At 40.9% G+C, this 21,620-nt stretch overlaps 1 protein-coding gene across 1 annotated transcript in view; it reads left to right on the top strand.

Annotated features, from left to right (window-relative positions):
• The window catches only part of LOC126078921 (tripartite motif-containing protein 43-like), a 458,981-nt gene that overhangs the window by 154,297 nt on the left and 283,064 nt on the right, over window positions 1–21,620 (top strand). The gene's annotated exons all lie outside the window — the stretch shown is intronic.

Genomic DNA, 21,620 nt, shown 5'->3' with positions numbered 1-21,620 from the left:
ACACATTGTGAATATCGTAACCAATGTCTTGGAACAATTTGTATAAAAATTGTTAAATGGAAACTTAATGTGCTATGTAAGCTTTCACCTAAAACATAATAAAAAATTTAAAAAACAACATAGAGAAGAATATTAATAATATAGAAAGATGTTTAATGTTCATTGTAAATATGGAGAATGTGAGAAAAAAAAAAAAAACCCCTTGCCATCAAGTTGATTTCAACTCATAGCGATCCTAAAGGACAGAGTAGAACTGCCCTATAGGGTTTCTAAGGATTGGCTGGTGGATTTGAACCACTGACGTTTTGGCTAGCAGACGTAGCTCTTAACCACTATGCCTCACGTGAAGATGTTATCAGATGGCATGTACTTCGACCCCACTTTTTACCAAAAACAAAGACAGTATTTTACAAAAAAAAAAATGAGGTGTTTGAAACCTTAGTGAGCAACTGATCAGTTTTGTCTTCCTAACCAAAAAAACCAAACCTGTTGCCGTAGAGTTGATTATGACTCATAGCAACTCTACAGGACAAAGTAGAACTGCCCGATAGAGTTTCCAAGGAGTGCCTGGGAGATTCCAACTGCCAAACTTTTGGTTAGCAGACGTAACTCTTAACCTCTATACCACCAGGATTTCCCTTGTCTTCCTACTGGGCTTAAAATGAGCCATCCCAGAGGCAGAAGGCGGGGACCTCACTACCACCAAGAAAAAAGAGCTGGGAGGTGGAGCACATCCCGTGGATCCAGGGTCCTTGTGCTGTGAACCTCCTAGACCAGGAGACAGACAGAGATAGACAGAGCTGTAACAGAGAAAAAATCAGCAGAATCAGGAGACCGATACAAGATGGTGCAGTGGGATTCACAGCCTGTGAAGCAACACAGCTACAGTTGGTTTGGTACAGTGGGTGTGCCACCCACAGTGCAAGAGAAATGAGAGCCTTGAGGCAGGAGGCTTCTCAAGGGACTGGGTTGCCACCAGGCCCTTGTCAAAGAAGCTAAGCTTGTGAACCATGGAGCAAGAGAGCTGAGTACCTTCAGGCCGAGGCTTCTGGTGGAGTGGGGTGCCTTTGGGCACTTACTTGAGGAGCTAAAGAACTTTGTGACACTTGCCTGAGCAGGGCAGAGGCTGGGTGGAGGGGCCAAGAGAGAGAGAGGCCTGCCTGCAGGACAGCAAAGAAGCTTTTGTGACTTAAGAACTATATCCTGAGTCGTTCCTGATCCTGAATTATAACCTATTACATCCCTAATAAACTCCATAATTGTAAGTAAGGTCTATGAGTTCTGTGTGGCGATTGCAATGAATTACTGAACACAGCAGAAAAGTAGAGAGTCCCATGGGAGGGATGGCTGGTGTCAGAATTGGCAAAACGATTTAAAAGAGGAGGTATTTCTGACCACTACCTCACAGGGATCAGCTTTGGGCTGATGGTGATTCTCCCCTCTTGTGTAGTTAGATGAGAAGGTCAGACCATGGAATGCTGCCATCTCATAAAAGGTTAATATAACAATATCTTTATAAGGGAGGTAATAAAGATTAAGAAAAATAAGTCATTGATTTAAGATGCAGAAATGTACAGAATGCCATCAGTCTGTACTTGTCTTCTATCCCTCACCCATGATCCAGAAAATGCCTCTCTGAACAGCCGTGGATAAAAATGTATGAGAAACACTTATATACAAGATATACCCACAAAACCAAATTTTCTATTTTATCTGTTTTCTTTTATCTTAAACAAAATACACTACTCTAAAGAGCTTCTAGGAGCCCTCATGGCACAGTGTTTTAAGTGCTTGGTTGCTAATCAAAAGATTGGTGGTTTGAAACTACCACAGAATCAAGATGTGACAGTCTTGGAAGCCCTATGGGGCAACTCTGCTCTGTCCTTGTCCTATAGGGTTGCTATGAGTAGGAAGCGACTCGATGGCAATGTGTTCGGTTTTTGGTTAAAACAACTTCTAGATACATAAGGATTAACAAGGATTAATTTAATAATAAAATTGGATCAGACTTCATCCAGAATCTTCTTATGTGAATAAACTTGCTGCTGAATTTGCCCTATCTTTATAGTTTATACCACGGTGTTCAAACAAGTTTAAAAGCAAAGATGTCACTTTGAGTACTAAAGTCAGCCTGGCCCAAGCCATGCTTTTTTCAGTTGCATCATATGCATGCGAAAGCTAGACAATGAGTAAGGAAGAACAAAGAATTGATGCCTTTGAATGATGGTTTTGGCAATGAATATTCATTATACCAGGGATTGCCCAAAGAACAAATATGTCTTGGAAGAAGTACAGCCAGAATGCTCCTTAGATGCAAGGATGACGAGACTTTGTACATGTTATCAGGAGGGACTAGTCCCTAGAGAAGGACATCATGCTTAGTCAATTAGAGGGCCAGCTAAAAAGAGGAAGATCCTCATGAGATGGATTGGCACAGTGGCTGCAAAAACGGGCTCAAAATGCAATTGTGAGGATGGTGCATAACCAAGCAATGTTTCATTCTGTTGTACGTAGGGTCACTATGACTCAGAACCTACTCCAAGGCATCTAACCACAACATTCAAACAAACAAGAAATAAAGAGAGGCGAATAGCAATATCTTCCAAATTCATTCACACTATTATAAAGTACCTCTTTACATTGTGAAAAAATATAATTCTCATGCAAGAATGATCAGCACCAGAAAACAAATAATGCTTATAAAAATTGACTTTGCTAGCTCACAAGGTAATTATGAGCCCAAGAGACAGAAAAGGCTACATGAACTAGAGGTTACATCTTCCTGAGACCAGATGAACTAGATGGTGCCGGGCCACAACCGATGACTGCCCTGACAGGGAACACAACAGAGAACCCCTGAGGGAGCAGAAGAACCATGGGATGCAGACCCCAAATTCTCATAAAAAGACCAGACTTAACGGTCTGACTGAGACTAGAAGGACCCCAGTGGTCAGGGTCCCCAAACCTTCTGTTGGCCCAGGACAGGAACCATTCCCAAAGCCAACTCATCAGACATGGATTGGACTGGACAATGGGTTGGAGAGAGATGCTGATGAGAAGTGAACTACTTGGTTCAGTTGGACACTTGAGACACGGTCTGGAGGGGAGATGGGAGAGTAGAGGGGGTTAGAAACTGGCAAAATGGTCATGAAAGGAGAGACTGGAAGGAGGGAGCGGGCTAACTCATTAGAGGGAGAGTAAATAGGAATATGTAGTAAGGTAAGTTTACATGTGAGAGGCTGACTTGATTGTAAACGTTCACTTAAAGAACAATAAAAACTATTTTAAAAAATTGACTTTGCTAAATAGTTCTCACTTCTGTACTCTCTGAGTGCAGATGACACTCTCATTTCTGTTATTTCGGCATGGTCATCAGTATTACTTTTCTAGAGGCCCGATCATTTCTTGGCTTCTTTAAAATTTAAGTCAAAGTATTGTTATTTCTGAACAGACAACATTTACCACAGTCAAAAACAATATTTTCCCTAAATCATACAATGTATTACTTATATTTTATAGAACAATCTGTCTCTTATGTATACATTTATATACCACTTGTAGAGTAATACACTTAGGCACGACATAAAAAAAATAACCAAACCCATTTTTAGCATCTACACCTGGGTTGGACACCAAGTACAAAATTACAAGATATCTGGCAGCTACATTCTGATTCCTTATAACACGTAAGAACCAAGAATCACTTAAATTAATAAAAATAACATTAATCATCAAATTAACCCCCCAAATATAAAGAAAAGATGATGTCAGTTTCCTAAGTAGGCAAACAATATAATTTCCAAGAAACCACCTCAGTTTGCCAATGAATCAAATAAAATTATGATTTTTTGTTTGTTTATGGTTTGGGGAAAGTAGCAGGAATTCCTCTTCTGTAAATTCTGTACTCACCTAAGAAATATGTGAAGGGTTTCACCAATGCTTGCTGTACAAGTAGTGTTATGGAAATTAGTTCAGGGATCAAGTCCCCACGCTGTGGTTACAGTAGCTTTCAGAAGACTCCGCAGGCAGGAGAGTTGCAAAGGCAGTCTCTCCAGAAGTCTCTTCTGGAGAAGAGGGAGTGAGCCTGGTTCGCTGGGTCCCTTTTATTGGACCACACCCATTTCTTCCCAGTGATTGCATTTCACAGGTCTTCAAATAGGAATGATTAGCCTATGTCAATGAGAAGATGGGGTTAAGTAACACCTTTGCTAATCTTCATAAACTAATCTCTGCAAACATCAAATCATCAAAATGGTTCTTGTGAAAACGAACCTACAAGGCTGAGTTTCGCTGTAAATTAGTATTGAAGCAAGACTTTTATTTTTTAACTTATAAAAACTTAGAAAAGACAGGGAGCACAAAAGAGAACCCCTGAAGGACCGGGAGATCAGTGGGATGCAGACCCCAAATTCTCATAAAAATACCATACTTAATGGTCTGACTGTGACTAGAGGAATCCCGGCGGGCATGGTCCCCAAACCTTCTGTTGGCACAGGACAGGAACCATTCCCGAAGACAACTCATCAGACATGAAAGGGACTGGACAGTGGGTAGGAGAGAGATGCTGAAGAAGAGTGAGCTAATTATATCAGGTGGACACTTGAGACTGTGTTGGCATCTCCTGTCTGGAGGGGGGATGGGAGGATAGAGAGAGTTGGAAGTGGGCAAAATTGTCACGAAAGGAGAGACTGGAAGGGCTGACTCATTAGGGGGAGAGCAAGTGGGAGTAAGGAGTAAGATGTATATAAACTTATATGTGACAGACTGACTTGATTTGTAAACGTTCACCTGAAGCTCAATAAAAGTTAATTAAAAAAAAAAAAACTTAGAAAAGAAAATGTCATTAGTTAATGATTTTAAGGTAGGTCTGGTGAGATTGGGTAGAAGGCCGGCTGGGACAAGAGGGTAAGTGCGGATGTAGCATCTGAAAACTAAATGTAAATTTCAATTAAGAGGTTGGGCAAGTTTTTATTTATACTGTTAAGGTTAAACTAAATCACACAAGGAATACATCTCAAGTAAGATGTTTTTCTCATTCATTCCAGGAAGAGAGTAATTTTTCTTTTCTTTCTCTTCAGAATCATAGTATCACACACAGTGTAGGACCTCAAGAAATAATTCACTCCCTGAATCTTGAGAGTGAAGAAGTTTGAGCTCCTGTTGAGGTTTCTGGACAGCTAGGGCCATAAATGTAGCCCAAAGACTTAAAAATGTCATTGCCTAAGGCCAAGACCACTGTGTAACCGGACTTCCAGGTTTGCTCAGCCAGGCTAGGAAGGCACACAGAGCAGATGAAAGCAAAAGAAGCAGCTTTATTTAGTTGGCCAAGTAAAGGAGCACATCAGGACCCCGGTTGCCAAGGTATCTCCCAGAACAATAGCCCAAGGAGTTTTTATGGGTAAAGTAAGTCGGGTCTGGGGTCCCCAGGAACACCCCAGGGTGGGGCAAGCTTACTGATTGATTTGACTGAGAGGGAGATCTTGGGGCGGTCCGGTCTTCAGCGCCTGTTTGTCTAGAGTTAGGATTATTTCTTGATGAGATTATGTTTGTTGAGTCGGTTTGTGGAGATTACCACGGTGTTAAATCAATCATTTCTTTTGAAGAAACCTAATCATTCTATTAACTCTAATTGGAAGCCACATGAAATATAATCAAAGGGAAAAATCAGGTGTGGTCTTCAGGGTTCAATAAAAGGCATCCAAGGAAACAAGCTCACTCTTCTCCAGAAGAGACAAGAGTGCCTGTGGAACTCTCCTGCCTGCGGAGTCTTCTGAAAACACCGGGAGGATCTGGATCCCCGAACTGACTCCGGTAACACTACTTCGACGGCAAGCATTGGCGAAAGGCTTCGCATATTCCTTAGGTGAGTTACGGGAGTACACAACTTACAGAAGAAGACTTATTGCTACTTTCTGAAACCAAAACAAACTAAAAATAATTTTGGTTTATCAATCAGGAATTGCGGTATTTTTCTATGAAATGATATCATTTGTTTATAAAAATTAGTCCTTTCCTTAACCTGTGTAGGAATTTGAAACCCTGGTGGCGTAGTGGTTAAGAGCTGCAGCTGCTAACGAAAAGGTCGGCAGCTCCAAACCACCAGGCGCTCCTTGGAAACTCTTTGGGGCAGTTCTACTCTGTCCTATATGAATTAATCTATTATGTCAATATTGCTATATATTGGAATTAATAGGGTGGTTAAATTTTGTCTTATTTTTATGTATGCCTTGGTTTTTTTTTTTGGATTGTTCATTGGATTATAAGGACTCAGAAAGTAGTTGCCAGATATCTTGTAATTTTGTACTTGGTATGGTTCCTAAAAAAATGAACAGAATTTTATGGTTCCTAAAAAATGAACAGAATTATCTTACTTTATACGAAGTTCATAAATGTACGACTCTAAAAGTAGTGCATGCTTGTATATGTAAGAGGAATATTCTACTATAAATATGTAATACAATGGTTTTGGAGAAGAAAAAAGGTTTTAATCCTGGTGAATGTCTCTTTAAAAAATTCTGTTTACTGACTTTAAGAAGCTAGGAAATTCTCGGGCACAAAATTTTACTGCTGACCATGCAGGGATATTAGAAATGAGAAGGCTGTCTGTATTCATTTAATGTAAAAGTGAGGACCCAATTTTTTATCAAAATTCATTTTAAAAAGCACAGTTTGTTGTTTGGTGCTGATTTTCACTGTTACATGATACTTTCATCTTTCACAGTGTGAAAGGGTGCTTGTTAATAGAAAGGGCGTGGAGAGTTTAGTCTCTAATTTTTGGTATGTTTTAATGCCCAGTGTCGATAATAACATATTTTAAAAGCTTGTTGTGGGAGCTGTTGAATTGATTCTGATTCATAGTAACTCAGCATAACAGTGTAGAAGTGCCCCATTGGGTTTACTTGGCAAATTTCCTGGTCTTCCTCCTGAGGAGTGTCTGGGTGGATTGGAATCACCAACCTTTCTGTTACAGCTGGGTGCTTAACCCTTTGCACCACCGGGGCTCCTTCATATATGTTCATATATAAAAGTTCTGATTGAAATCTGATTCAGTTTTACAAAGCTTAGTTTAATTCTTATTAACACTTTTCTATTCAGGAATTGAATTTTTTGTTGCATTCTGTCTGAATTAACAAAATTTCAAAAGGGAAAGTTTGGTATTGCGAACATGTTTTGCATGTACATATTTCTAATGCATTTTTTATGATAAGTTTCAAGAAGGACATTTTCTATATTATAGGAGAATGACAGAAGACAAATGTGCATAATTATTATTATACCAATTATTTTCCCTACGTAAATTGAAATTATAGATGAGACAGGGGCTATACTGTGATTATATTTCTTTTTCTTAGAATATCTTTGTTTTCCCTGCAGTTTATAAGTTTCAGTTCTCTGACTTTTTTTCGTCAGTTTGGCCAATGATTTATTGATTTTGTTGATCTTTTCTAGGAACCAGCTTTTGGTCTTGTTAACTCTTTCAGTTGTTTTTCTACTCTCTTTCATTTATTTCTGCTCGAATTTTTATTATTTCCTTTCTTCTGGTGCCCTTGGGCTTCTTTTGCTACCTGCTTTCTATTTGTTCGAATTGTAGGGTTATTGTTTTGATTTTGGCCCTTTCTTCTTTTTGGATGTGTGCGTTTATTATTATAAATTGACCTTTGAACACTGTTTTTGCTGTGTCCCAAAAGTTCTGGTAGGATATGCTCCCAGTCTCTCTTTTTTTTTTTTTTTTAATTTTTTATTGTGCTTTAAGTGAAAGTTTACAAATCAAGTCAGGTTCTCATACAAAAATTTAAATACACCTTGCTATGTACTTCTAGTTACTCTCCCCCTCGTGAGACAACACACTTCACTCTCTATTTTCCCGTCAATTGGGCCAGCTTCTGACCCCCTCTGCCCTCTCATCTCCCCTCCAGACAGGAGCTACCCCTATAGCCTTATGTGTTACTTGATCAAAGAAGCTCACTCTTCACCAGTATCATTTTCTATCCCATAGTCCAGTCCAATCCCTGTCTGAAGAGTTGGCTTTGGGAATGGTTACTGTCTTGGGCTAATCCATTCTCTTTTGATTCTGTGAATTTTTTATTCCATCCTTAATTTCTTCTACAACAGAGTAGTTTTTGAGCATGGTGTTGTTCAGTTTCCATGTATTTGATTTTTTCCCCTTGCTTTTTCTATTATTGATTTCTACTTCTATGGCTTTATGGTCAGAAAAGAGGCGTTGTAATAGTTCAATGTTTTGGATTCTTTTAAGGTTTGCTTTGTGGCCTAATATTTGGTCTATTCCGAAGAATGTTCCATGTGTGTTGGAAAAGAAAATATACTTGGCTGCTGTTGGGTGGCGTGTTCTGTGTACGTCTATGAGATCAAGTTAGTTGATTGTAGCATTTAGATCTGTTCCTTTATTGAGCTTTCTGGATGTTCTGTCATTCAGAGAAAGTGGTGTGTTGACGTTTCCTACTACTATTGTGGAGCTGTCTATTTCTCTTTTCAATCCTGTTACAGTTTGTTTTACATATTTTGGAGTCCTGTCATTGGGTGCATAAATATTTATTATGGTTATGTCCTCCTGGTGTACTGATACTTTTATCATTATATAGTGTCCTCCCTTTTCCTTTGTGGTAGATTTTGCTTTAAAGTCTATTTTGTCAGAGATTCATGTTGCCACTCCTACTCTTTTTTGATTGTTGTTTGCTTGATATATTTTTTCCATCCTTTGAGTTTTAGTTTGTGTCTTTGAGTCTAACATGTGACTCTTGTAGGCAGCCTATAGACAGCTCTTGTTGTTTAATCCCTTCTGCCACCCTGTATCTCTTTATTGCTGCATTTAGTTCATTAACATTCAGCGTACTTATGGATAGGTATGAGTTTAGTGCTGTCATTTAGATGGATTTTTTTTTTGTATGTGTTGTTGACAGTTTCTTTGTCCCACTTAATTTTCTGTGCTCAGTCGTATTTCTTTATGTATTTTCTTTCATCTTTTTTCGTTGTTGATGATTTTGTATTTGCTAAGTCCTTATGTTTTTCTTGTTTTTTATCTTGATGTGTAGGACAGTTAGTTTGCTTCGTGGTTACCTTAATATTTGCCACTATTTTTCTAAGTTTAAACCAATCTTTTATTTCTTGATACCACCTCGACTTCTTCTCCATATGAAAGTTCTATGAGTCCATTATTTAGTCCCTCTTTTTTGTTTTAATGTTGTCAGCATTTATATTTTAACTTCTCTGTTTCTCTATTTTCAGTGTTTAGCTTTGATTTCTTTTTGTGACTTCCCTATCTGGGTTGATATCTGGTTGTTCTGACCTGTGTTCCAGTCTTGAGTTGTTATCTGATGTTATTGATTTTCTCACACTAGGACCCCCTTTAGTATTTCTTATAATTTTGATTTGGTTTTACAAATTGCCTAAACTTCTATTTATCTGGAAATGCACTAATTTTGCCGTCGTATTTTATATGAGAGACAATTTTGCTGAAAATATAATTTTCAGCAGGCAATTTTTTTCCTTCAAGGCTTTATATATGACATCCCATTTCCTTATTGCCTGCATAGTTTCTGCTGAGTAGTGAGAGTTTAGTCTTATTGACTTTCCTTCATAGATCATTTTTCACTTTTCCCTAGCTGCTCTTAAAATTCTCTTTATTTTTGGTTTTGGCAACTTTGATTATAGTATGGCTTGGTGACTTTCTTTTGGCATCTACCCTGTGTGCGGTTTCATGACCTTCTTGGATCTTATCATCTTTTACAATATCAGGGAAGTTTTCTGCCAACAAATCTTCAACAATTCTCTCTGTATTTTGTTATCCTCCCTGTTCTGGCACTCCAGTCACTCGTAGGCTCCTCCTCTTGATAGAGTCCCACATAATTCTTTGGGTTCTTTCATTTTTTTTTTTAATTCTTTTATCTGATTTTTCCTCAAATAAGTTTGTGTCAAGTGCTTTCTCTTCAATCTCAGTGATTCTGAGTAGTTCTCTGCCTTTCACTAAACCCTCACAAACTCATTCTCAAGCTCTGACCTGAAAGCCTTTTCTCAGGATTTAAAAGCACACTGGCTAATCCCTCAATTTCACCTAGAGTTGTTTTGCCACCTTCAGGTTTAAGGGTGGCATAGCTTCCTACCATTGCTAGATTTGGGGGGCTTCATCCCCTTATTGGTTCCCTTCACCTTTCATGCAACATTGTGAGGAGCCCCTTCATGAAATCCCCTGAAACCCTCTGTATTAGAGTGTGTTTCCTACTTTCCTGACTGATAACATCTACCTTTACAACCTTTTAATTGTTTTTCTACTATGTCAATTTTATTGTGGTAATTGGTTGGATGGATTGAAATGAGGAAAAATCAGATCTGATGTTTGTTTACTTTCCAGTAAGTGTCAGGTATTTTGAAGGGATTTTCTAAAGGTTGTAAAACTTTGAGGCTTAAAGATGAGTAACAACCAAATATTTTTAATGTTATATAATTCTCATTGAATCCTTTCCGTTTGAAAGAAAAATCAGTATGGTTCATCCGAAAGCATTCATTCTCAAGCAAGAGTGCAAAAGAACCCACAGATTAGTCATTTAATTCATGTTCAAGTTTTGATATGGAACTCTTGTAAAAAATTCCACAAGTATGCATTTTTTGTGAGAAGACGGAGGGCTACCTGACTCCGTGGAGAAAGTGGCCACTCTCAGGCACTATGGAGTGAAAGTCATTTCTGTTTTAGTCATTTCTCTTTTTATTTTCACCCTTTTCCCTGGAACTTTCCCTCATCCCAAGCCTCTTGAGTTAGTGGCCGATCATTCTCCTTGACTTCTATTTAATCTAGGTCTGGTGAGAATGGGCGGAAGACAAGCTGGGGCAAGAGAATATGTGCAAATGTATCATCTGAAAACGTAAGTGTCATTTAAACTCAGAATTTGATGGAGTTTTTGTTTATTTTATTAAATCACGGAAGGAATATATCTCAAGTATTGTATGTTTTTCTGATTCATTGCAGGAAGAGAGTAATTTTTCTTCTCCTTCTCTTTAGATCCGTCGTGTCACAAACACTACAGGATCTCAAGAAATACCTTATTTGCTGAATCTTGAGAGTGAAAAACTTTGAGCTCCTGTTGAAGTTTCTGGACAGCTAGGGCCGTAAATGTGGCTCAAAGACCTAAAAATGTCATTGCCTAAAGCTCAAGACCACTGGTCTGAAGAGGACATACTGATGTTACTGGAAAGCATGGAGAATAACCTCTCACCTAATGACAAGCGAAAGTTCAAAACAACCCAGTCACGTATGAACTGGGAAAAGGTAGCTTTTAGAGGTTTTACTGGAGAAATGTGCAAAAACAAATGGTTAGAGATTTCCTATACTTTGAGGAAATCTCGCACTTTGAAAGAATTAGTCCTGGAAGCTCAGGAACGTGTTAAAAAACTCTCCAAAAACAAAAAATTCAAGACACATCCAGACTTCCCCAAGAAGCCCTTGACTACTTATTTCCACTTCTTCAAGGAGAAGTGTTCCCAGTACTCCCAAATGCACCCTGAGCTGAGCAACCAGGAGCTGACAAGGGTTCTATCCAAGAAATATAAAGAGCTCCCAGAGAAGATGAAACTAAAATATATTCATGATTTCCAGAAGGAGAGACAGGAATTTGAAGAAAAACTAGCTCAATTCAAGAAAGACCACCCTGATTTCATCCAGAGCAGCAAGAGATCTGTTGTCCCCAAGAGGCACCGAACTGAAACCCAAAAGAGTTCTCTGGGAAATAGGAACAAAATGGGGTCTTCTCTGGGGAATGGTGACTTTTCCAAGCAGATGAAATTCCATGGAGAGCCCGAGAAGCCTCCCATGAATGGATACCACAAGTTCCACCAGGATATGTGGTTAAGTAGGGAGCTGCAATATGTGCCCATGAGAGAGTGCAGGGTGGAGATTAGCAGATGCTGGCAGCACATCCCACAGAGCCTGAAGGACCATTATAAGAACCTGGCTGAGGAGCTGCAGAAACAGTACAAGGTGGACCTGGATCACTGGCTCAGGAGCCTGTCTCCTGAAGAATATGCAGCATACAGAAATGCAACCTATTCTATGGGCAAGAATATGAGCAAACTCAGAGAGATGTCTCTGCAGTGCCCATCAGTGAAGTGTTTGCAAGAAGGGCCTAGAGAGGAATGGGAGCTACAGGTTCCAGGCACAGATTCACCAGAAACTATTCAAGTCAGTCATCATCCTCCATGGGGGTCAGCACAAAATAAGAAGGAAGATGGGCAAGTGGTGGAAGGCAGTGACTCCTCAGACTCTAGCAGTGAGGATGAGGATAGAGATGAGGGGTCTGAAGACAGCGACTCCAGCTCATCTTCCTCAGAAGATTCAGACTTCAACTGAGCCAGATCCTAATGAAAATGAATCTCTCATATTTCCCTCCTATTTTTCTTCTTTCCTTTCCCTTCCTCCACCTCAGTACAAAGTAGGAAAAGTTGGCAGAAAGGGAACTTGAAGTTGGGGGTCGGGGGTATCCTTTTGGGAAAATGACTATAAGACTTAGCCAGTATTAGGCTCCATACATCTCGATATCATCCCTCTCCCAAGAAATTCCATGTCATTGGGGCTCTTGGAATACACAATGAGATGGCTAGGGAGTGGGAACTCTCTAGATTAGACAGTATTTCTGAAATGTGAAGCTTTGTTCTCATCTTCTGCCTGCTAGAGTTGGTAAGAGGACACTCATAAATCTGTGCCCTCGACCTTCCCTGTTGATCTCTGAATTCCTGCACTGGAATTGGGTTGAGAAATATTTGATGGGAGGTAGGATAGGTGCCTTTAAGAAAATTGTCGAACTCCTGGGATCTCTCTCATCCACTGCCTGCGGGAAGGAGTTGGGCATTTCCAATACTACAGTTGGCAGAGTAATGTGGGCAGTAGTGATTATGTCTATATATTTAACTGGTAGCTGTCAATGTATTTTTATTTCTGAATTAAAAAAGTAACATTAAAGATAAGAACTTAACTGTTTCATTTGAATGAGCGTCTCCATACAATCAGTGCCCTTTAATTTTCGGCACTAGTTTCCAGGAAATGTCTGTGTTTACCCTGGGCAGAAATCACATGTTTTCTGCTGCTACAGGTAGAAATGAATCTCAACGTTAGCATTACATATATATATATATGAATTTCCCCTGCTAGTCTCCTGTCAGGCTCCTGGTTCTGCTGCCTCTACTGCTAACGTTTCCCTGCTGCTTGCCATCTTGCTGCCTTCAGGGTTAGAGCTCTCTCTCTGTCTCCTGAGTCTGGGAGGTTCTCAGCACAGGGATCCCAGTTCCAAAGGACTTGCTCAATCCTGGCTATTCTTTCGTGGTTGTTTTGAGATCTATCTTCCACCTCTGGGATGGCTCACTTTAAGCCTAGCCGGATATCAAAATTGACCAATCCCCTTGGTGGACGCAGTTACCTTATTTACACAGTCCAACCCAATTACCTAGGTGGCAGTTACAGGACCATGGCAAGAAAGGCCATACAAAAGCAATCCATTGCACAGCAAACAACAACAACAAATAAATTGAGATTGACTAATTCTTGACAGTGAGTCTCAGAGAGGTATGGTAGGGTAGGATCAAGCCTCCTTGGCCCCCACAGTCTGAGGCTTAAGTTGCTCCAGTGGATCTTTTGAAGAAAGGACTCCTAATCTGGTGAAAACGCTTTAATATAAATATAAAAGAAAATAAGGTAAATAATGTGGACATTGATAATGTTTAAAATAAGAAAAATACTGTCCTAATAAAGTTGTCAGAAATTGGGTGGATCCCCATCATAAAAGAACCATAAACAAGTTTTCTGTATTTTATAAGAATTTGAAAAAGTCTAAAGATAAGCACCCTCAATGAGACACTTGGCATAGCGGCTACAACAGTGGGTGCAAACATATCAATGATTGTGAGGATGGTGCAGGAACAGACACTGTTTCGTTCAGTTGTATATCGTGTCGCTATGAGTTGGAACCAACTCTATGGCACCTAACAGCAACAACGAAAGATGCGGATCACAATGAGACATACCTGGTCACCCAAGAGCTCTGATAGAGATGTACAGGGAGATTAATATTGTTTTCATGCCTGCTAATACAACATCCATTCTTCAGTCCATGGATCAAGGTATAATTTCAATTTTCAAGTCTTATTAAGAAACACATTTTGTAAGGTTGTAGCTGCCATAGACGGTGATTCTTCTGATGAATCTGGGCAAAGTAATTTGAAAACATTCTGAAAATGATTTACCATTCTAGATGCCATTATGAACATTTGTGATTTCTGGGAGGAGGTCAAAATATCAACATTAACAGGAATTTGGAAGAAGTTGATTCCAGCTCTTATGCATGACTTTGAGGGGTCCAGAGTTTTAGTGGAGAAAGTAACTGCAGTTGCGGAAATAGCACGACAACTAGAATCAGAAGCGGGGCCTGAAGATGTGACTGGATTGCTGCAATCTTATGACAAAGTTTGAACGGACAAGGAGTTGCCTCTTACGGATGAGCAAAGAATGTGGCTTTTTGAGATGGAGTCTGCTCCTGGTGAAGATGCTGTGAACACTGTTGAAAGAGCAACAAAGGATTTAGAATATTACATAAACTTATTTGATAAAGCAGCTACAGGTTCGAGAGGATTGGCTCCAATTTTGAAAGAAGTTCTCCTGTGGGTAAAATGCTATTAAACAGCATCACATGCTACAGAGAAATCTTTCGTGAGAGGAAGAGTCAACCGCTGCAGCAAACTTCCTTGTTATTTTACCTTAAGAAATTGCCACAGGCACCCAAACCTTCAGCAGCCGCCACTTGGATCAATCAGCAGCCATCAACATAGAGGCAAGACCCTCCACCAGCAAGAAGATTAAGACTCGCTGAAGGCTTAGATGATGGTTAACATTTGTTAGCAATAAACTACTTTTTAGTTAAGGTATGTACTTTTTTTTTTAGACATAATTTTATTGCATACTTAATAGACTATAGTATAGGGTAGGCACAACTTTTATATGCACTGGGAAACAGAAATTCATGTGCCTCTATTGTGATATTCACTTCATGGCAATGGTCTGGAACTGAAACCTCAGTATCTCTGAGGTATGCCTCTGTATTCCTGGTGGAAATGCCTACACATACTCAGTCAAAGTTATGCAAAATGTTATCTTTTCATCACTCCTCAGAATAGCCCCAAATTGGAAACCAGTATCAATCAACAGTAGTATGCTTGAGCCGTGCAACAATGGGCTCAAACAGCAGGAATTGGGAGGATGGCACAGGACGGGGCAGTGTTTCATTCTGATGTGAATGGAGTCACTATGAGTCACAACAATTCAAAAGCACCTAACAACAACAATACTTAAAAGCAGTTTCTGTTGGGAGACCAGAAAAAGTATGGAAGGAAGACTTAAGTGGGGAGCAGTCATTGAGGAAAACCTGGCTGGAGAACCATCCAACCCTAGGAGAATATAAAACATTTGGTGCACCTGAAGTGACTATCCCAAACCTATTGCCTACAGACTCCGACTCATAGTGACCCTATAGGACATACTAGAACAACTGGCCCATAGGGTTTCCAAGGCTGTAAATCGTTACGGAAGCAGACTGCCACATCTTTCTCGAGGGTTTGAACTGTCCAACTTTTGGTCATCAGCTGAGTGCTTTAACCACTGCACCAACAGGGATCCTTGAAAGTAACTATAGGATCAACAAATCCATAAACAAACTCATTGCTGGCTAGATTAAGTCATACCCCTCCCATTCCACATACACAAGGCCTACTGTAAGGGAAAACAAGCCTGCTTTCGGGCATAAAACACCATCTCAATCTCTCATGTTTTACCCAAGATTACTGGCCTTCTGAAACAGTTACAAGATGTTCAAGAAACAAAAATAAGAAAGAAAGAGAGAAAGGAGAGAAAGGAAAGAAAGGAGAGAAAGAAAGAAAGAGAGAGAGAAAGAGAGAGAGAGAGAGAAAGAGAGAGAGAGAGAGAGAGAAAGGAAGGAAGGAAGGAAGGGAGGGAGGGAGGGAGGGAGGGAGAGAGAGACAGAAAGAAAGAAAGAAAGAAAGAAAGAAAGAAAGGAAGAAAGAAAGGAAGAAAGAAAGGAAGAAAGAAAGGAAGAAAGAAAGGAAGAAAGAAAGGAAGAAAGAAAGGAAGAAAGAAAGGAAGAAAGAAAGGAAGAAAGAAAAAGGAAGGAAGGAAGGAAGGAAGGAAGGAAGGAAGGAAGGAAGGAAGGAAGGAAGGAAGGAAGGAAGGAAGGAAGGAAGGAAGGAAGGAAGGAAGGAAGGAAGGAAGGAAGGAAGGAAGGAAGGAAGGAAGGAAGGAAGGAAGGAAGGAAGGAAGGAAGGAGAAAGACAGACAGAAAGAAAGAAAGAAAGAATGAATGAATGAATCTGTTAACAGACAAAGCATTCAACAGATTTCTGTGACCCTTTGTCTTCATACATCCCTCTCTCCACAACTCAGCTCTACCAGTTCTGGTCACCTAGGCTTTTCTGAGCTCTGAGCTGTGTATCCTTACCTCAGCAAGGTGGCCAGAATGAGGATCAGCCATTGCCTTTTCCTTCAAACAAAGGGTACACCCAATACATTTACATTTTATATTCTGCATGCATAAGTATCACATGCTACTCACCAACATTTTATAAAATACAGAAAAAAATGAAATCAATTTAATCTTATCATTCCTAGAGAATATCAATATTTTGGAATAAAATATATTTTATTAATAATTTTATAATTAGTATATATACAGAAATGATTATATAATAATAAATATTAATGTATATAATTATACATTAATATTTATTGTTATGTAATGGTGAGTAGCATGTATATAATTATACATTAATTTTTACTGTTATTATATAATCATTTCTGTAGGTTTGTCCAGTTATTGAAAATGTCTAACTCTTGTTAACAAACTGTCAATAAATATCTCATCCTTCCATTGTGAGAAATATTATATACTTTCATAATGACATGGAAGGCTGAGTTGGAATTTAGACCTTGGTCTGGAGTGCTGTTGGGATGGTCTGACCTGGGGAAAACAGATCTGAGAGAAAAGCCAGTATAGCCCTTGATTTAGGCAGGAAATTCTGGGGTATGGATACCAGGAAGGATTATAAAACCAAAAACCCCGTTGCCATTGAGTCAGTTTAGTAGAACTGCTCCACAGAGTTTCCAAGGAGCAGCTGGTGGATTCAAACTGCCAGCCGTTTAGTTAGCAACCATAGCTCAATGTAACTCTTAACCACTGTGTCACCAGGACTCCAATAAAGCAGGAAATCCAGCAGACCTCTCTCTGCCTGTGGTGTTGGGCTGGGAGCCACCAGAGGAGGACAGAGAGATGAGTTCTACTGCCTTGGCCTCAGAGCAAGGGCAATCTCCCCTCCTGCTGGAGCCATTGCTTGTTCCTGGAACAAAGAGGCAAGTTTCTTCCAACCAGCAGTCTTGAGAAAATAGCCTCCCCCCTCCCCTTGTAATTTTTACTCTGTCATTTCCCTCCATCCAGACTTCCCTCAGATCAACCCTCCCCCATCTGGCTGGCTCCATCCACTGGTGCTGGAGAATCAGGAGATCCCCGGGGTTGCTAGTTGTTATGGATTGAATGGTGTCCCCCCCAAAATGTGTGCAATATGGCTAAGCCATGGTTCCCAGTATTATGTGATGGTCCACTCTTTTGTCATCCGATGAGATTTTCCTATGTGTTGTACATCCTACGTCCATGATATTAATCAGGCAGGATTACAGGCAGTTATGTTAATGAGGAATGACTCACTCTACAAGATTAGGTTTTGTCTTAAGTCAATCACTTTTGAGACACAAAGGAAATAAGCCAGCAGAGAGACAGGGGGACCACATGCCACCAAAAAGTTGTGACCCAGGTTCCTGTGAGAGAAGCTTCTAGAACAGGGCAATATTGATGACAAGGACCTTCCTCCACAGCAGACAGAGGGAGAAGGTCTGCCCCTTGAGCCGGCACCCTGAAATTGGACTTCTAGCCTCCCAGACTGTGAGAGAATAAACTTGTTTGTTAGAGCCATCCACTTTTATTTCTGTTGTAGCAGCACTAGACAACTAAGACACAGGACCCAACATGTCACTCCCCTCTCTACTCCCTCTACCCCCTATGCAGCCAGACATGTGCTTAGCTGGTCCCCTTAATGCAGATACACTGTCGCTGCTGAACCTCTGGTCTCTTCTTCCAGACCTGGACCTCACCTCTTGCCCTATCCCTGGAAGGCTCAATTCGGGGAAACCCAAGATTTCAGAAGGCTCAAGCAAAACTTTGGTGGCCTTTTGGGTGCTCACTGAGCTACCTGCACACACAATGGGGGCATCCTGGAAACTGGGGCTCCCACGTTCCCTCTCTATTCCTGACAGTGACCCCTGCTCCTCAGAGCCTTTCTCCATGTCTCAGCTGGCTCACGCTGTTGTGGGCCCCAGGATCTCTGTGCCCACAAGGAGGTGCTTTAAACACTCTTGTGCAGAGATCTGAGCTGCTTCTCCAGATCCACAGCTTGGCTTTCGCAGACCCCAGGAAGGATATCTGGTGACAATTATAATAGAAGGAGGGTTTCTCAAGGGTCCAAGGTAGCATCTCAATTTATCCCATCAGTAGTGGGCTAAATGAATTGGGGACATAAACCTGTCATTATTACTTTCCCAAGTAGAAATAAAATCCAATTTACCTGAACCCGATTCCTCTTTCTCATCCCTGTTCATGGGTCCCTGAGCTGGGGCTTCCTAGCCATTCTTTCCTGTTTTCCCTGAGTTGGGATGGGAAGTGCCAGGCAGAGAATCCTGGTCCTCCTGCTGTTCTTGAGCCTTTAGAGGCTTGATCTGGAGTGTGCAGGGTGGGGGAAACCTCCATTCTGGAGTGGAGGCCAAAGCTGGCCTTACATTAAATTCTTGCATTAAAATACAAAAATCAATCAGTAAATAAAATACAAACTGTTCCTACCTGAAGGGTATAATTAAAGCAACCTCAGGCAAACCATTTCCAAATTTTCCAAAACATTTGCTAAAATCATAAACTGATGACATCCTCTTTCCTACTTTTTTATACAATACAAAATAAAAGTTAAGAAAAATTATATATAAATTTAGGATGTGGGGTTTCATAGCTGAAAAAATATTTCATTTTTATTTGAAATGATTTTTTTTATATACTAAATTCTGGTGAATATTGGGTTTGTCTCTAGCATCGCTTCCGGTCAATTCATCTTTGTCCTTGTTCCTGTACCAGTACTGCACTTGTAAGTGTGGATGCAAAGAATTATATTCCAATCTTACTAAAAGCAAGATTTTTATACTGTACAGAACTGGGAAGAGTCTAGGGGACTGGAGTGGGTCACATGGGTCAGTCTGCATCTGAATCACTGGGGCCCATGTACCAGCAGACCGCATCAGAGAGAAGCTTGACCAACTGATTTCTCTGTCCACGGCTGTTACTAAAGCCCGGCTCTGCTGTGTGTCCTGGCCGAGCAGACGTCCCACCCTTCCAGCCTATGGTCCCAGCACCACCATCACACAGTTTCCCTTGACCTTGGAAATCAGGGTCTGACACAAACAAGTATCTGGGCTCAGGACGTCTTCAATTGTCATCTTGATGTTGTAACATTTGCTGCCCTTGTGCAGCTTGTCCACAACCCACACACCCAGGTCTCTGCAAAAACAGTATGGCTCCCGGGGGCTGCTTTCTCCTTCTTGTCAGTCCAGAGGGTGTTTCTGCTTTCTTTCGGAGTCCTCCTGCTGAACATGTAGGTCTTTATCCCTGAAGGCCTTCCATAACAAGGCAGTTCCTTTCAGTTGTTCTGAGGAAGCTTTGCTCACTTGGCTGAGATCCAAGAAGTTCTTGTCAAACCTATGCAAAGAGACAGGCCACAGGCAGTACTAACAAACAGTCACCACTTGGCTCTCCACTGCCAGAACCATGGCCCAAACATTGTCAGGATTGAGGCATTTCACCTTCCAATGGAAGCCTCAGTGGAGGCCAAACAGGACCACTACAGTTCCTCAAGGCGCCGGTTCATGAGGTTGTTCTTCCTTCTTCTCTTGCACCTCATCTGCCTTTGGCAGTCGGGGGGGGGGGGGGGGGCTGGTGGGGGCCTTGGCATGGGTCACGCTAGCACCTATCCCTAACCCCTTGGGCCTCTGTGAATTGACATGGGGCTTCACCGCTTGATTGAAAGTACGGCTGATGTTCTTGCCAGGTTTCCAGCCCATGACCTGCAGTATGGACAGCTCATAGGCCTCCACAGGGATGGCCTCATAATCTGCCTCCCCTGGCACTAAGCCTGGAGTTCGGTGTCTGCCCCTTCGCCTTTGGGGATGCATTCTTTCTGGATCATGGGGATAGCGATCCTGGAATCGACACCCTCATTGTCTCTGTGTTCCAGAGACTACTTGAATTCCTCAATGAGCTCCTTCACAGCCTAGCATATCAGCACCCCATCCACCAAGGCCTCAGCATCTCTGGATGTTCAGGGGCCTGGGTCAGTAGCTGCCTGCAGTATTCATTCCAGATCAAAGGGATGACAAACTCCTTGGGAGTTTCTGAGGGCTTCACACCCTGCAGGTCTCTCCCTTCCACAGTTTTTAAGAAATCCTTCTCCTTCAGGGCAGCCCTCACACTGTCTCACAGGTCCACCACCTGCCTCTGGGTGGACATGCAAATGAAGGGGAAAACAACTGGGGTGGTAGACACTGCTGCACGCCGGGAACATTTTCTTCAGTGTCAGCATCCGCCATCTTGTCCCTCTTTGCAGGCGTGTGCTGTGTTTGCCAAAAGTTAATACATATTTCTTGATGAGATGATGTTTGTGGAGGTTTGTTTACTTATAGAGGGTATTAAGGTGTTAAATCAATCATTTCTTTTGTTTTGAAGAAACCTAATCATTCTCAGTAACACCTATTAGAAGACCCACGAAATACAATCACTGGGAAGAGCTGGGCGTGGTCTTCTGGGCTCAATAAAAAGCACCCAAGAAACCACGCTCACTCTTCTCCAGAAGAGACAGAGTGCCTTTTGGATCTGTCTTGCCTGCGGAGTCTTCTGAAAGCTCCTGTGACCACATCGGAAGGAATTGAACCCAGAACTGACTTCCATAACACTACTGCTACAGCAAGCGTTGGTGAAATCCTTTACATATTCCTTAGGCGACTTAGGTGAGTGTACAATATACAGAAGTGGAGTTCCCGCTACTTTCCCAAACCAAAAAAAAAAAAAAAAAAAAACCAAAAATAATTTTAGTTTATCAATCAGGAAATTGAGGTGTTTTTCTATGAAATGATTTCATTTGTCTACAAAAATTAGTCCTTTCCTTAACCTACATATGAATTAATGCATTTTGTCAATATTATTATTATATTTAATAGGGTGATTGCATTTTGTCTTATTTTTATGTATGCCTTGAATGTTCATATGGATTATAAGCACTAAGAAAGTAGTTGCCAGATATCTTGTAATTTTGTACTTTGTGTGGCTCCTGAAAAAGGAATAAAAAACCAAACCCACTGCCGATGAGTCAATTCTGATTCATAGCAACCCTATAGGACAGACTAGAACTGCCCCGTAGGGTTTCCAAGGAGCGCCTGGTGGATTTGGACTGCTTACCTTTTGATTAGCAGCCAC

This window comes from Elephas maximus, chromosome 7 (assembly GCF_024166365.1).
Source record: "Elephas maximus indicus isolate mEleMax1 chromosome 7, mEleMax1 primary haplotype, whole genome shotgun sequence".
In the NCBI taxonomy this organism is placed as follows: domain Eukaryota; kingdom Metazoa; phylum Chordata; class Mammalia; order Proboscidea; family Elephantidae; genus Elephas; species Elephas maximus.
The sequence above is the reverse complement of the archived record's forward strand: the minus strand, read 5'-3'. Positions and strand labels throughout refer to the sequence as shown.